The 15,298-nt window shown below is 33.2% G+C and overlaps 1 protein-coding gene across 6 annotated transcripts in view; it reads left to right on the top strand.

The window, feature by feature from the left end:
• The window catches only part of LOC122523615, a 163,829-nt gene that overhangs the window by 72,127 nt on the left and 76,404 nt on the right, over positions 1–15,298 (top strand). For 3 of the 6 annotated variants that reach the window (XM_043645480.1, XM_043645481.1, XM_043645482.1), the window contains one exon: positions 5,861–5,971. The exons of 1 other annotated variant lie outside the window; for it this stretch is intronic. The gene's annotated coding sequence lies outside the window, so the exon portion shown is untranslated. Of the gene's footprint in view, positions 1–5,860; positions 5,972–6,074; positions 6,216–7,192; positions 7,389–15,298 lie in introns of those variants that run through there. 2 more of the 6 variants (XR_006305336.1, XR_006305335.1) reach the window with 2 other exon arrangements.

The following is a 15,298-nucleotide window of genomic DNA, read 5'->3' as shown; positions in this document are numbered from 1 at the left end:
GATGAAGACACAATGGGATGAGAAAGAAAGAAAGAATAAGAGAGATATATATATATATTCCATCGAGTTCCCAGGTCACACACATTCATATTATTTTCCAATGTACAACGTATATATGTTCGTCTACAAGCTTATAAAGCTCGCCAATAAATCGTTCCTGCGTGTTTTATGCTACGTATATCGAGAATGACGAATATAAGTGAGGGAAGAGAAGGAGGATCGAAGAAGTAACTAACCTTTGTTTTATATTTTTTTATTGGCGATCGTTTTAATCGGCCACTTTTTCATATCAACTCCCACGCAGCCAATGTTTTTGAATCAATGAAACTCTGTCCAAATATTTGTCATAGTTTACAAGTGTATGTTAAATGCAGCATTACGATTTAATCGAATGTTCTAATGCGCGTGAAACGATTGCATCGGTGGGTGTTATGATAAAAATTTGTAGAACACTTAAATGATTCTCGTGAAAAAAAAATTGTTCTTATAATAATTAAGATCGAATATTTCGTGATATTCGGCGATATTTTATACGAATTTTCATCTTTTTTACGTGGATATAAATAAATTTTCTTTTTTTTTAAACAAGGCGGTTCGGTCACGACGTTAAATTTTCTTGACGGACGGGTAATGTATTCATTTCGTATGAAAAATTTGTACTTAACAAGTCATATGTCGAAGGGAGTCAAAGCAAATATTGATATTAACGAAGTCTATTATGTCAGATAATAGACGACGACATTTCTCTCAGTGGATCGCGTTAATTTTACATAGGTAGGAACATATATATAGATATAATACACGAGTATCTCTATCCACCTCGGTTATACACATAAATTTTCTGCACGTGCACGTGTACGTTCACACATGGACCATAATTTTCTTGCAAAATATATATATATATACGAAAATTTATTCTATTATTTTTTACGAACATTTAACGATCAAATTTTGTTTCACATTTTACAATATATTCTAATAAAAACAACATCGTTTTTTAAATAGAAACAAAACAAATTAAAAGATATGAATTATTTTGGTTAAATGAAAAATTAAATTAAAATATGTTCGAATTTTCTTGAAAAATATTGAAATATAATATTATTTAATATTCAGCCGAAGTTGATAAATGGATACGGTTAATAAAATTGAAAATAAAAATGGAATTACCTTGAAACGTGTTACAAGAAATATTTGAAAATTCGTCGAAAAATTTGGTAAGAAAGATGGGAAAGAAAAAGAAAGAGAGAGGGGGGTTGTAGGAAAGATGTTCTAGTTTTACAGTTTAAAGTGAAGATAGTCGGATGGTTCTTCGAAATTGATAGAGCTATGAATGAAAGGACTTTGGGATAAGAGCTTCATACGATCCCATGGGTCTGGTCGGTAAGCCAATATTGTATTTACATGGTTAAATTAGTTACCCAAACGAGGACCGAGCAACAGAGCGAATATGTCTTAGCTGCACGTTGTTCGTTCCTTCGTTCGCTCGTTCGTGAATAGACAGGAGCATCTTGCCGATCGAACTTCCTAGACTTACTCAGTCGAAGTTTCCCTACGATCATGGTAGTCAGTTCTATGTTTGTAACGAGTGTTAGACAAAGAAAATGGCATGTCTGAACAGACTTTCGGAAACTGTGTCTGATCACCGAGAACACGAATATGCATTTCTTTATTTTATCTTATTTTTCTTATTTTCTTTTCCTTTTTTTTGTTAATGAAAATTTTCTCTACTATTTATTACGCGTAAAAATTTGGTTTCTCAGAACACTGGATAATTATTTTATCTAGGAATTAAGTATATTTAATTCTTTATATTGGGATGTTAATATTAAGTAACACAAGAGTTCTTTTTCTTTGTTATTTAAACAACGAAACATGATTGCATATTTTTGCATATAAGTTTGACATATAGCTTATTTATAATGATTGCAAATCTCTGGGCAAAGTTTTAGAAAAAGAAAAAAAAAACAATTTTTATAAAGTAAAAAGATAGAGATTTTCTTTATTCGGAAATTCGTATCGATTAATTGTCGAGCTCGAATTAGAAAGAGAAATCTAGATCGAGTGGTTAGATAGTAGGAAATAGATCGAATGTCTGAGCAGACGTTTCTTGTCTGAGAAAACAAAGACTATCACGTCGAATGAATTACACAGTTCTCTATGTGCGAAAGACACGAATAAACGAACCGTGTTCCGATCGAATTTTTCCTCGAGCATTAGTTTCGATCGATACATAAACCTATCTCCGGTGAGTTTCTCGAAAGATGTTTAGACGTTTAACTATTGGCAAAAGCAACAACAAAAAAGTAAACCGAACTACTAGCTTACCTTCTCCCGAAGAGTAATAGATACCTACTCCTACGTTACAGGAGAACTGTCAAGATAAACGATGGAAGACATTGAAACGAGAGGAATCCCTTCCTTCCCTTCGTTTTTCGTAGAGAGGGAAAGCTTGGTCATGGTGTCGATGTGAGTTTTCTTCGTAGATATATTGGATAAACGTCGTTCGTTGCGAAAGACTTGGGAGAAAGTTCCTTTGGGACAACCTCTTGTAATTTTCTACTTTCAAGAGGTTTACACGTCTTTCTATTTATTTTTTTGTTTTCTTTTCTTAAAAAAAAAGAAAAGCGAACTTTTTGTGTCTAGTTGATTATTATACTTCGCGATAATAAATTTCTCCTATATTACTTACCTTGAACAAATGTTCCTAACGAATAAATTTCTAAATCATTATTTACTCGGTTACACATACTTCTTCCTGATAAAAATAAATTTGTAGAAAACATCGTGCTCCTCTCTCTCTCTCTCATCGTGACAACTATATTTCGTCAGGATTCTCATAGAATCGCGTGCTGACTCGTCTACGTAGAATTTGCCAAGCATAAAAGTCGAACTGAAGAAGTCAACTGACTTCCTCGGACTCGTATTCACGAGTTCAACTCGTGTCCTAGGAGATGGAAGAGAGTCCGTTGATACGGAAGAGATTTCACGGGTTCTCGACGTTCGTCTTACTTCCTCTATCTCTCTCTCTCTTTTCTATTCTTTATTTCCGCGTTTCAGTTCGTGCGAATAAAGAAAAAAGGAGCACAAAGAATGGTACAGAAAGAGAATGAGAGAATGATATTGATAGTTTATATATGTGTGTGTGAGAGAGATAGAAAGATAGAGACACGCGCACGCACATACACACACGCATACACACGGACAGATGCATAAGAGAAAAAGTGTAGAGTAGATAGAAGAGAAGCTGGCACTTTATTTTTGCAGAAATTTCTTTGAAACGTGGCCCAGGGTGAGAATAGGGGAAGGAAGAGATGGGAGGGGGAGGGGAGTTAGGATGACTAGAAGGAAAATAAGGTAATTCTTAGTAGAAACTGCTAGACTCCGACTTTCGAAGGAATATGTCACGCAGTACGTGCCTTCTTCGTTCGAGCTCGTTGACATAAAACTAACATGGCTTTTCGTATTTTCGTACATTCTCTCTTGTTTGGCCTCCTCTTAGCATGGCATTCACGCTACTCCTTCGGCGGTAGGTACAACGAGATGAGGAAAAGGAGTAGAATGATCTTTATCGATTGCCGAGATATACACAGACTCGAATCGACTCACGCTTTTTCCTTCCTCCATGAGACACGTACGGTAAAAGAGATTTTCTTGAAAATTGTTCAAATGTACAAAGACGTGTTCTACGTGTTCATGTATATGGTTCAATTTAAACGTCGATATCTACTACTGAATCTTATCGCGCGCGTATTCGGTATCATTTAAATATTATTCGTATACTTTTAACTATATTTGTATTATATATTGAAAGAAATTTCATAAATTTGATTATACTTTTTGTTGATTGTATATTAATGATAATGAATGTTATCAAGAAATATCCTGATAATCGTGACAATTGACTAAATTGAATAATTTTTGTTGTTGTAATTTATTATATAATATAAATAGTAATATTCTTTAACTTATATATTCCATTGTATCATAATTACCGAATACAAATATTATATAAAGTATATTCGAAAAAGATAAGATGATAGGAATGAATCGTTAATTGGACAAATAGACAATAATAAAATATCGTTAACATTTATTTTGATTGAATTTATAGAGTATTTCGTAACCTACTTTAAATGTCATACTTGTAGCAAGTTTAATAAGATTAAATTGTAGAGAATGAATTTAATAGAAATACTGTGAACGGGAAAGAAGGTCGATCGGGGTGGTGAGGTCGATGAGTCGGGTCAAATGGGAATAGGTAACGTTCAGTACCTATTCATATTTTCTGAAAGTAAAAGAGAGAAAAAGGGTCGACAGTATTGCTCTTAATGATAATATACACTTGATAAAGTATCCTTCAGCCGAGTAGAGAAGAGAGCTTCTCTTTTCTCGCTAACAACGCGTTGCTCGCTTATGCGAACTCGAGCATGACCTCGGAGTCGCCATTGCTTTGTGCCATCATCGACGTCGAGAAGAGAGAAAAAAGAAAGAGACGAGATTACAGTTATGCGTTCACTACGGATGAAGAGTGAAGAAATGTCATCGATCGATTGCACACACAAATGCATTGTTCGTTACTCTTTTTCCATTTCGTTTGATAACAATGGAAAATGTTTGACACAACGGCCTGAAAATTATTTTCCTATATTACTTTCTTCTTACAGCTTTATCTTTGATTTCTTCTCATATTTATTTCTATCCAATTTTTCATCATAAATGGCATCTAGAAAATAATATCGAACGAAATTCAATTTACCGATCGAACCAATAGTTCTTTTTATTTTCTTATAAAATATATTAATAATGATATTATTTGTCAAAAAATTTGGTAAAATTATTTTCGATGAAAAATATTTGCGAGTGTGCTGATTCCGTACAAGTTTTCTCTGATCGAACGCCTTCGATTTCATCGGGGATTAGAGGGAAATAAAAAGGATGGGATAAATGATAGAGGAAGAAGGGGGAAAAAGGAGGTCGTTGGTTGCGTACTGCGAAATAGCTAATTCAAAGGAAACGGATATTACGAAATGTTGCTTATAGGGTTATTATGGGCAAAGGTATTTACAAGTTACGAATGTATCTCGATGAAAGTAACGGCTTTTCATATCTCTACGTAGTTCACCACTATTTAGGATATTTCTGAAAAGCAGTTCAGTACGGGACATATACGAATGGTATTTCTTTTTTTCTCTTTATTTCTTTTTCCTTTTTTCTTCTTTTCTTTACATCTTGCTACGTTACCTCCGGCGTTTGTCCAGCCACGAGATAATGACGATCTATGGTATACTCGTTGTTTTACAGGTCACGGTTCTCGATTACATACCGGTAAACCAACGACATGTGTGTGTATATGTACATGCGTACACGTACATGTACATACTATGTTCTCTCGTAGGAAGCATCGTAGCATGCTAGGGTTACTAAAATAGTAGACTCTCTTTATCTTTATCTCTCTCTCTCTCTCTTTCTTTCTTTATATTCTGTTCTCTTTGGACCAACGAAAGAAAAGCACGTAATCAAAAGCAATAGATTTTCGTTTGGAATAAGAGTACAAGCAAAATGCGATGTATTTCGCGAAACTTTGTTTATTATGAATATATAAGTTGAATATACAAAGTTCAACGACCGATCAAAAAGCATCATTTTCGATGTATATAAGTAAAACGAACCTTGCAAATTTTCCATTTCATGAAAAATTCATATCGTAGATGGTGGAAAAAGATTATGACTAAATTTTGCCCAACGTTTCTTCGTATACAGTTTAAAATATATATAAAAATGTTTCTTGATTTTATTTTTCTGTTTTTTTTTTTTTTATTTTTTACGAATTAATTTTCCATTGCTCTCATTGTTACAGATATATCGACGAGATAAAAGTCGTTTAGAAAGAAAGATTATTCAAGATGACACGACGAAAAGGAAAACGAGTTGCGAACATTCCTTAAGATAAGCTGCTATATCGGAAGAGGTATGCTATTAATTTGTGCTCCTATATTTTTTTTTCCTTCCTCCTTGTTGTTGTTTTTTTTTTTTCTTCGTATTTTCTTACACCGAGGTAATTCATTCTCGAGGGTGACATCGTTCTGGCCATCGACGACAATGTGCCATGACAACCCAGACGACGACAACGACGACGACAACGTCCTTCTCGTCCATTGATTAATGTCCACTTTTTGAGGTTCGGGAAAAAAAACATTAAAAGAAAAAAAAAATGAGAAACTCGGGTGAAAGGCTTTCAAAGTATTTCAAGCCAGTCAATGACAGCGGACCGTTGAAATTTACGAAGAGAAAATAATCGTTTTCGGTAGATCGTAGATATAGAAGAAGCCTTGTTTTCTTTTTGTTTTATTATTATTATTATTATTATTATTATTGGAAACTTTATATATTCGTGATAGAAATGAATCTTTCTTAAGAATAAGAAAAAGAAAGAAACAATGATAAAAATGAGACAAATAAAAATATCGTTTCACGGTATCGGTGCGAACAGACGACGGATTGAAGGATTAATACACGTCGTTATTGTACGGAGTTTCGTTTTGCGTTTTATTCGATGGATTAAAAAGAATGTCTTTTTTTTTATCCTCTTCTTACTTTTATTTTAGGAATAATATCTCAATCGTTCATACCAATCGTTAATAACAGTCTTGACTTTTTTTTCTTTTTTCAATCCTCGAAGTTCCCTCAGCTTAACTAACATTCGATATTGGTTGACAATAGCGTGAAAATTGAATTTATTCGTTTAAATAATACCTTCCGTGTATTAAGAATTATTTTCGCTCGGTTTGTTTCGTACACAACGAGAGAGAGAGAGAGAAAGAGAGAGAATGAAATAGTTACATTCATACTTCTTTATCGATAAAACCACTCGACAACATTTTCCGATAAAGTACTATAACCACTGCGTGGTTTTTCCTTTTCTACAAACTATAATTAACGACATGTTAGGTACTTTTTAAATCGGATTGACGAAGTCGTTACGTTCACTTAGAAAATAAATGACCGCAATGATGGAAAGGAAAAATTCTCATTTATGATTTTCTAAGACGAATTGTTTCCTTTCTTTCATTCTTACTTCTTTCATCTTTATTTTTCTATTTCTTTTCTTTTTTCTCCATTTTATTTTTCGTTCGAAAAGAAAATATTGCAATTCGTTTGATGATTAACGATACGGCATTTTCTTTATTAGCGATTGATCTGTTATATACATACGACTCGTAATAACGTGAAGAACAAGAAAGGAAAAAGCATTGAATGAAAAGAAAAGAGAAGAAATGAAAAGGAAAAACAAATGAAGAAAGATAAAGAGGTAGAAAAATCTCATGAGAGCATTAAATGTTTTTTCGTAATTTTCGTTCGTTTGTTCGTTCGGTCCCACGGTCAAAGAGAAGAAAAAGTAAGACAAGAGTAACAAAGGATAATTATTAATGAGAGTGAAAGAATCGAACTCACGGGTTGTATCCTTTGGTTGTACGAAGCATTCGTTGGACGATACTCTAATGCAATTCCCTCGTTATCCTGGCCGCTTTTCTAGCAATTCGTTTAATTTGAAGCTACTATTGGCTTTCTACTTTCTACTTCTTCTTCTTTTTTTTTTTCTTTCTTTTTTTCTTTCTTTCCATAAAAACAACAATTTCGACGATATATTTCGCTCGCAGAATGTTAGAAATCTTATTACGTTGATTACTACGAGCTCAGATTTCGAAAAATATTCAAAATTTGCGAGATACCGAAAAAATATCTTTCCTGATCGGATTTTCGAAAATTCCAATTACGTTTAGTATCTAACTTTGAATATTAAACGTTTAATTTTGAACGATAGAGTTTCATACTTATTTCATAATACAATTAAATGTCTAATAATTTTGAATTATTATTCCTTCAGGGGTTTATTATAAAATTGTATTTATTTTATATAGTCAGATAGAAAAATATTTATAAAATAAAACTTCGAAACAAGGATCGTATCCAACGAGAGTTAGTAACGAAACGTAATTGGAGTTTTCGAAATTCTGGAGAATCCAGATATTCTCGAGTCACGAGAAACTTTTAGGACTCGACATGATCCTCGACTTGTACCGGGCATTTCCGATTTTCCTACACTATTGGAAAATATATCTCTTTCTCTCTCTCTCTCTTTTCCTATTTTTTTTTGCGGTAAATTTCCAGAAAACTTTGATAACAACGATGATCACCTAAAAAGTGATGTTGTTTACCAAGCAGTGATATCGAGAAGAAACAAGATAAAAAAGAAAAATGTTGAAAGAAACGAAGCATATATTTTCAGTATTATGAAGATACAAAACGTGGCGGTTCAAAGACCATAAAAAGAAAAGTCGAGAACAAGACGATGCATCTTCCTTATGCAAATACGTATCTAAGAGTCGATCGAGCAAGCGAAAGGTAATTCATAGAGACGATCGAATATAAAATTTACGGTTCCTTGGGATTTTGTTCCCCTTCCCCCTTTACCTCTTTTTTTCTTCTTTATCCTCTTTCGTCTTGATTAAATTTAATGCCATTGGTAAAGATTGTTACGTCTTTATACAACATTGATTATGATCAAACACACTTTTTTTGTTTTTCTTTTCAATCCGTAGGATTTTAGGTTTAAAAGAAAAAGAGTTTCATTTTTGTTTTTTTGATGACACTGATAAGAAATGCAAATATTGTTTCTACCTTAAACGGGATTGTCGAGTTAAGAAAAATATTTTATATTATTTGACGACGTTCGATTAGGATCCAATAATATTTTCTTTTTGTTTTCAAAAATTCTACTACGGATTGTCGATTAAAAGCCAATATTTTTCCTTTTTTCTTTCTATTTTTTTGATGACATCAATCGATGTCAGGATCGTGCTTTCCTTTGAAAATTCGAGAAAAAAACGGTTCGTTTTTAATATCGTTATGAATAAATTCTTTTGGAAGAGTACTATCACAAAACGTTCCGTTAAAACGTTTGAACGAACTGGAGAAGAAGGCTTCTCTTCTTTTTTTTTTTAATTTTGCAGGTACGACCCGAAAGAGCTATTCTTTCGAAACTTCATTATCTCGTACGAGTAGAAATAAAAGGTCGCGTGAAAATATTTGTATCGAGAGGTCAGTCGTAGTCGAACGTAGGGAAAAGAATACCGTTGGATAGTACAAAGGGAACATAGTTGATACAATACTAATAATCTTTAACCGAAACTCTCGATTGGTGCGTTCGTATAGAAAAAAAAAAAAAAAAGCAAAAAAGATATAGTCAGTGCTTCAAAGATAAACGCGAGGAATTCCACCATGTTCTATACAGAATACAAAACCTGATAAGCTGATTATCGAAATTGCTTTTATTTCGAACGAAATAAAAATTGTTCTCTATTCTTTTACATTTATTTTACCATACGAAATGAACAAAAAAATAGATTTGAGAGAAAAGAAAAGTAGATTAATACGGAACGTATAGGCAAAAGGGGCGGGGGGAGTTTTTCTACTTTTAGTTTATTTCACGTTCAAAGCCTGTGAAATCGAAAGAAGGATAAGTGTGTGTATAAAAAAGAGCCTTGCAACACTCTCTCTCTCGGATACGAGAAGGAAGGGTGGATAGTAAATTTCGTTTAAGACGACCGGGACAACTTGTGTAAGGTCGAAAGAAATAGCAGTAGGGGTAGATGAGAGAGAAGGTTACGGGGGTGTGTAATGTAAAAGATGGGGGATAGTATTGGTAAGTAATAGTAGTAGTTACTGCATAGAAGGAGGAGACTCAGGATCAAAAGTTCAGTTTCGCGTTAGGTACGGCATGCGAACGCGATATTTCCGAGCCAGTGATCTGGAGATCACACAGCTTCATACCGGCGCTAAAAACTACCCCCGTCAAAGCCGTCGAACGGTCGAGGACCCGAGGTTTTCTATATCTTTCTCTGTTAGACTTCTCTGTTTAGCAGACTGTATGTACCCGTTCACTAACGAGAGGAACTCGCCACCATTGCTCTATCTTACCCTTTGTACTTTCTTTTTTTTTTTCTCACTTTACCTATCCTCTTTATTCGCATATACCTACTCTCTCTATTTATTTTTTCCTTTTTATTTTTCATTTTCTTTATAAGCCCCATCAGAAATGTATAAAGCTACGACTCTACGACAGTGACATCGACTAATTAGATCTTACTCGATGACAATTTTTACGCAAATAACCGAGTCTGATATTTTTCATACAAAATTCTTTTTGTTTTCTTTTTTTCACTCATTCGAAGCTATGTATTATATTGTATATGTGAGATTGGAGAGTGAACGAATTTGATTATTATACATGGACATATTTGCATACGCATTTGTTAATATTAAGATTTGTATTAGTCGGATTAATTAATTCTGTGACGAATTCGACGATTTCGGTATATATTTTTTAGGCAACTTCGAATTCCTTGACGAAAATAACAAAACATGAAAATATTCATGCAACGAATTTAATGTAAAGGCATCAAGTTAAATAATCTAACTTGTTTTTTCGTTTTTTGTTTTTGTTTTTTTTTTTTCAAAGAAATTATTACAACGCTAATATTTTCCAGAAGAGATGAAAAGAATTTACACGACAAAAGAATGTTTAACTCGTACAACGTTTACTAAACTAATCTTTCGTCTGGCAACACAATTTTAAAAAGAATTCCGCGTCTTTCGTTGAACATTTTTCTACGTTTAAATACAAAGATACGAAAAATATCAACAAATTTATAAAAAGAAAAATAATCGACCCTTTGTGAACGGTTCGATTGATCGGATAAATAAATATTTATTAGATTTATTAAATATTTCTTGCGACGATTTGTTTCTTTGACAATAAAAGAAAAGAAATTTTGTTTTCAAAAAAAAAGAAAAAAACGTAACATTTTATTCGTAGCAGAAAATCCTGGTGAAAATCAGCACGACGAACGGAAATTTACGTTTTCCCGCGCAACGTTGGTTTCCTCGCAAGAATACACGACGATACTTTAGCTAGTTTCATTACAGCATCGTAAAATGCGCACGCTTACCCTCCTCTCTTTCTTTCTCTTTCTCTCTCTCTCTCTCTCTCTCTCTCTTTCCCTTTTTGTGTCAAGCCGAAACGTACAACGTTCTCTCGCATTCCACATATATTACGTACTAATGTTTCTACGAATTCGCAGAGAGCATATAGTCTATGGGCTATAAACAAATCCGTAGTGTATGCTCATCCTTCTCTTTCTCTCACTCTTTCTCTTTCTCTTGGTTTTCTCGTAACCGTCTAGCATGAAGAAAGTAGTATGAATCATGGAATAAACCGCTTCAGTAGTAGACATGACGTGTAATCTAACGTACGTATTCAAAGATAATCAAGCATAATATTTCTAAAATTCGACATTTTTAACAAAATATTTTTCTACCAATTCGTATAAAATTCGTATTTACTTTTGTTATAAGAAAAAAAAAAAAAGAAACAAGAAAAAAAGTAACAAAAATTGAAACTTTAATTAATTAAGTATTTAAAACATATAACGATATTTATCCTTTTATGCATATATGTATTTTAAAATAATTATACACGAGAGACATGGTATTTGAATAGAAAATTCATTTATACGAAAAAATTCGCGCAAAATTCATGAATTCTTTTTAAAAAAAAAAGAAAATAAAATAAAAAATAATAATAATTGTGTAACATTCATTTAATATTAAAAACCTACGATGATTATAATTTTTTCTTATTCTTTTTAATTAATTAAAAAAATATACATTTTAAGAAGTAAAAGTCATTAAGTGAATGATTATAATAATATGTATATTACATTTTGATTTGTCTACACAGGTATATGAAAGGTAAACATTGTTGATAGTCGTGTGATAATGTGACTGTGTTTTTGTTACCTTTATATCTTATATTTCGATTATTTTGTTTACCACGGCAATCGTCGTTAGGATACAGGAAAGTGAGACTGAAGTTAAAACGGTAATTTTACAAATATTTCTTAATTTTGTTTATATTAAAACAATGTACAATTAAACATATTTAATTCAAATCAATTTAAATATATATTAATAGTATACTGTTAGAATAAAAATTCAATACTATTGAATTAATTAATCTAATTTATCACAGACTTATTTCACAATTCAAAAATTTATAAATATAGAAAATTTGTTGTATTCTTAATCCACATATTTTACCATTCGTATTCAAAAAATATATATCACACACTCAGATATATTTCAGTTCGAAATTTAATTAACATCGACATTTTGTTTTTTTTATTTTTTTTTTTCTATAACCACACGTTTTACCAATTCTTACCTGAAAAATATATAACACACTTAGATACGTTTCAGTTAAAAGAAATTCTATTAACATCGAAATTTTGTTTCTTTATTTTCTTTATCCACAGGTTTTACCAATCGTATACGATAAATAGAACAATAGATTCAAATTACTGCCAGTAATCCCACATGTGGCTTCGAAAACATCGTTTATCTTCGATTTACGAGTTTCTCTCTCTCTCTCTCCCTTCTTTAAGAATATCCATTGAAAAAAACAAACGCCTAGGTATAGATAATACATTGTGGACGGTTAACGCGAGCTACTAGGAAACGTTTAAAATAAACTACCTTGTTGGTCTAACGTACTAACTTACATTTACAGACAATGAAAAGTAATCGAGGGAGTCGTTTGGTAGCCAATAGCATAGAGTTCCTCGTATGTACACACATTTGGAGAAAAGAGATCGTATATCCCATTGACGAATAGCCAATGGAAACGCCAGGTCAGTTCGATACCTTTAAAACAGGTTTTTTCGTCGTTCCGCTTTGTAAAATGCACGAACATACTCTCTAAATTTTCGAAGTATACGAGCCTAGGTATTTTCGTGTTCATCCAAGCACACGTTGCTTCTATTTTACGTTTCACCCTTCTCTTCTTCATCCCGTGACGCCAATCAACCCAATGCTGTCCCGTGGATGCGAGGAAATAATAAAAGAGGATAACTCGACTGGATTGTTCATGGGGTGAAAGAGAGGGGTGGATGAAAAGCGTGCTGCTGGGACAAACGCACGACGAAAGCGATGTGGGTCATGGTCCTTCTGTATAAAACGGTGAGATTGAATTTATTCCGACTAGGACACAGAATACATAGTTTAATTAAAACGCTCGCTTTCTCTCTTTCTCTTTCTCTTTCTCTTTCGTTATTTCTCTTACACTCTTTTTCTCTTCGTCTATATTCATTGAGATATAAAGAGGAAAAAAAAATATAAGAAAAAGAAAACTAAGTTGCGTTTTATACAGACTGACACACAATACTATTCATTTTTTTGTTATTTATTTATTTATTTCTCACTTCTAACCGTCGCAAATAATATGTCGTTTATTATACGCATCATTAGGTTAATCGAAATAAACTTTTGGTTAGTAAATATACTATTTTTATCAAGACACTCGATATTCTCGATAAGAATGAATAATCGATGACGCGACGACGAGGAGAAAGAGAGAACTCGTAAAATTTTAATAATTTAATTTATCTCATCGCGGATAAGTCCATTAAAATGTGAATCGTACCCGGGTTGGCAAATAAAAAGAAAGAGAAGATATCGCGATGCCGATATATTTCACGACGGTCGATGTCTCGTGATTTTTTTATTTCCGTGAAACGTTGACAGGTGATGTCGAGTTTATTTATATATTATAGATTTTATATAGAAATAGTACTTTTCATCGATCCTTGCGAAGAAATCGCGGCTTGTTCGTTTCGAAAGGTAGTTTCATTCGTTTTTCTTTTTTTTCTTCTTTTTTCAAATTAAAATGTAACAGTTGGTCGATGTACAATGGGAATATTGTTCCGTGCGTGTGTAGATGTTAAATTTGTGTTACGGTGGTGCGTAAATATATAACTTCGGTTTGTGTTTAAAGCATATTTCGGTAAATAAAAATAATTATAAACGTAACGTTTGCTTGGATAAAATATTCGTGCTCTGATCCCCCTCCTCTCCCTCGCCCTCTCTCCTTCCTTCCTATGGATATCGAAATACAACGATCTCTCGCGTATTTATATTGGAATTTATTTGCCTTTTTATTGTAGAACGATGAAGAAAAAAATTGCAATCTATAGATTTGTGTTGATTGTGGCCTACCTAACGCTGCTGCTGCTACTATTATCACTCAACTTCAATTTTGTTCGTATCCTTTATTTTCATATTCTTTTATTTGATTTTCTTCGTTTAATTTATATATTTATTATTGAATTTATTTTATATTTTTATTTTTCTCCCTTGGCGCTTTTGTTTTTTTTCTTTTGTTTTTTTTTTGAAATATTCATTGGAAACTCATACCGAACGTCAAAACGCACAAGTCCAGTACGGATTGTTCAGAAAAGGAACGTCAATTCCGAGATTGGTCGATGGTCGAAGTGACAAAATGGATAGCGCGACATCGTAAAACAACGGACTTCGGTCGTCGCGGAATAAAGCAGATTGGACGCGCGAGTTGCGGCGTTGATTTACGATTGAAAAAACAAAACAAAACAAAAAGTAGTATCCCGGCTCGTTCGCCAGGATTTTCACTAAAAATCACATCGTAACAAATCGGACGGACGCTGCTGTCCGTCAAACGAATTGTAAGACTAAATGGTTTTCGATGAAGACACGCACGTGCTATAGCAAATGATAATATCATTACATATATATATTTATATATTAAAATTCATTGAATCGTAATTTCTTCCCCCTTCTTTGTTCATATTAAAACAAAAATGACAAAAATATTGTTTAAATTCGTCAAACACGTATTAAATTTTATTTCCTACTTTTGTTAATTTGCGTTATGATCTCGCGTGAATATTATTTTCACAATTTAAATATAAAATATAATTATATGTACAATAGTATGACTCGCGGGTCTCTTCTCTATTTCTTGATAGTTTAAAGCAGTGCTTATTGTCGTTATTGTGCAAACACCGGAATGACAATGGTCCGGTTAATATACATTATCGGAAAGCTAACACGCGTGTTTCTACATAGAAGGAGTAGTATTAGAGAGAGAGGGAGAGAGAGAGAGATAGTCCAGTTGGGTCTCCGGCGTTCCATACTCGTGTCCGTATCTCGTTAACGATCTCGTGGTCGTATATCGGCGTTCGCGGTGGTTTGGTTTAGTGCCTCCGGGGAAACGTAGCTCTCACGCGTGTCATGTCGAATCGACTGGTACGGCTAGGTGAACTACCGAGAGTTCCGATTTTAGGGATACCGAGATAGAGATAGAGATAGAAAGAGAGAGAGAGAGGGAGAGAGAGAGAGAACTAGAGACCAATATTTATTGGTC

Source organism: Polistes fuscatus, unplaced genomic scaffold (assembly GCF_010416935.1).
Source record: "Polistes fuscatus isolate 324 unplaced genomic scaffold, CU_Pfus_HIC Scaffold6, whole genome shotgun sequence".
NCBI classification, from domain to species: domain Eukaryota; kingdom Metazoa; phylum Arthropoda; class Insecta; order Hymenoptera; family Vespidae; genus Polistes; species Polistes fuscatus.
This window is presented reverse-complemented; position numbering and strand designations above follow the sequence as displayed.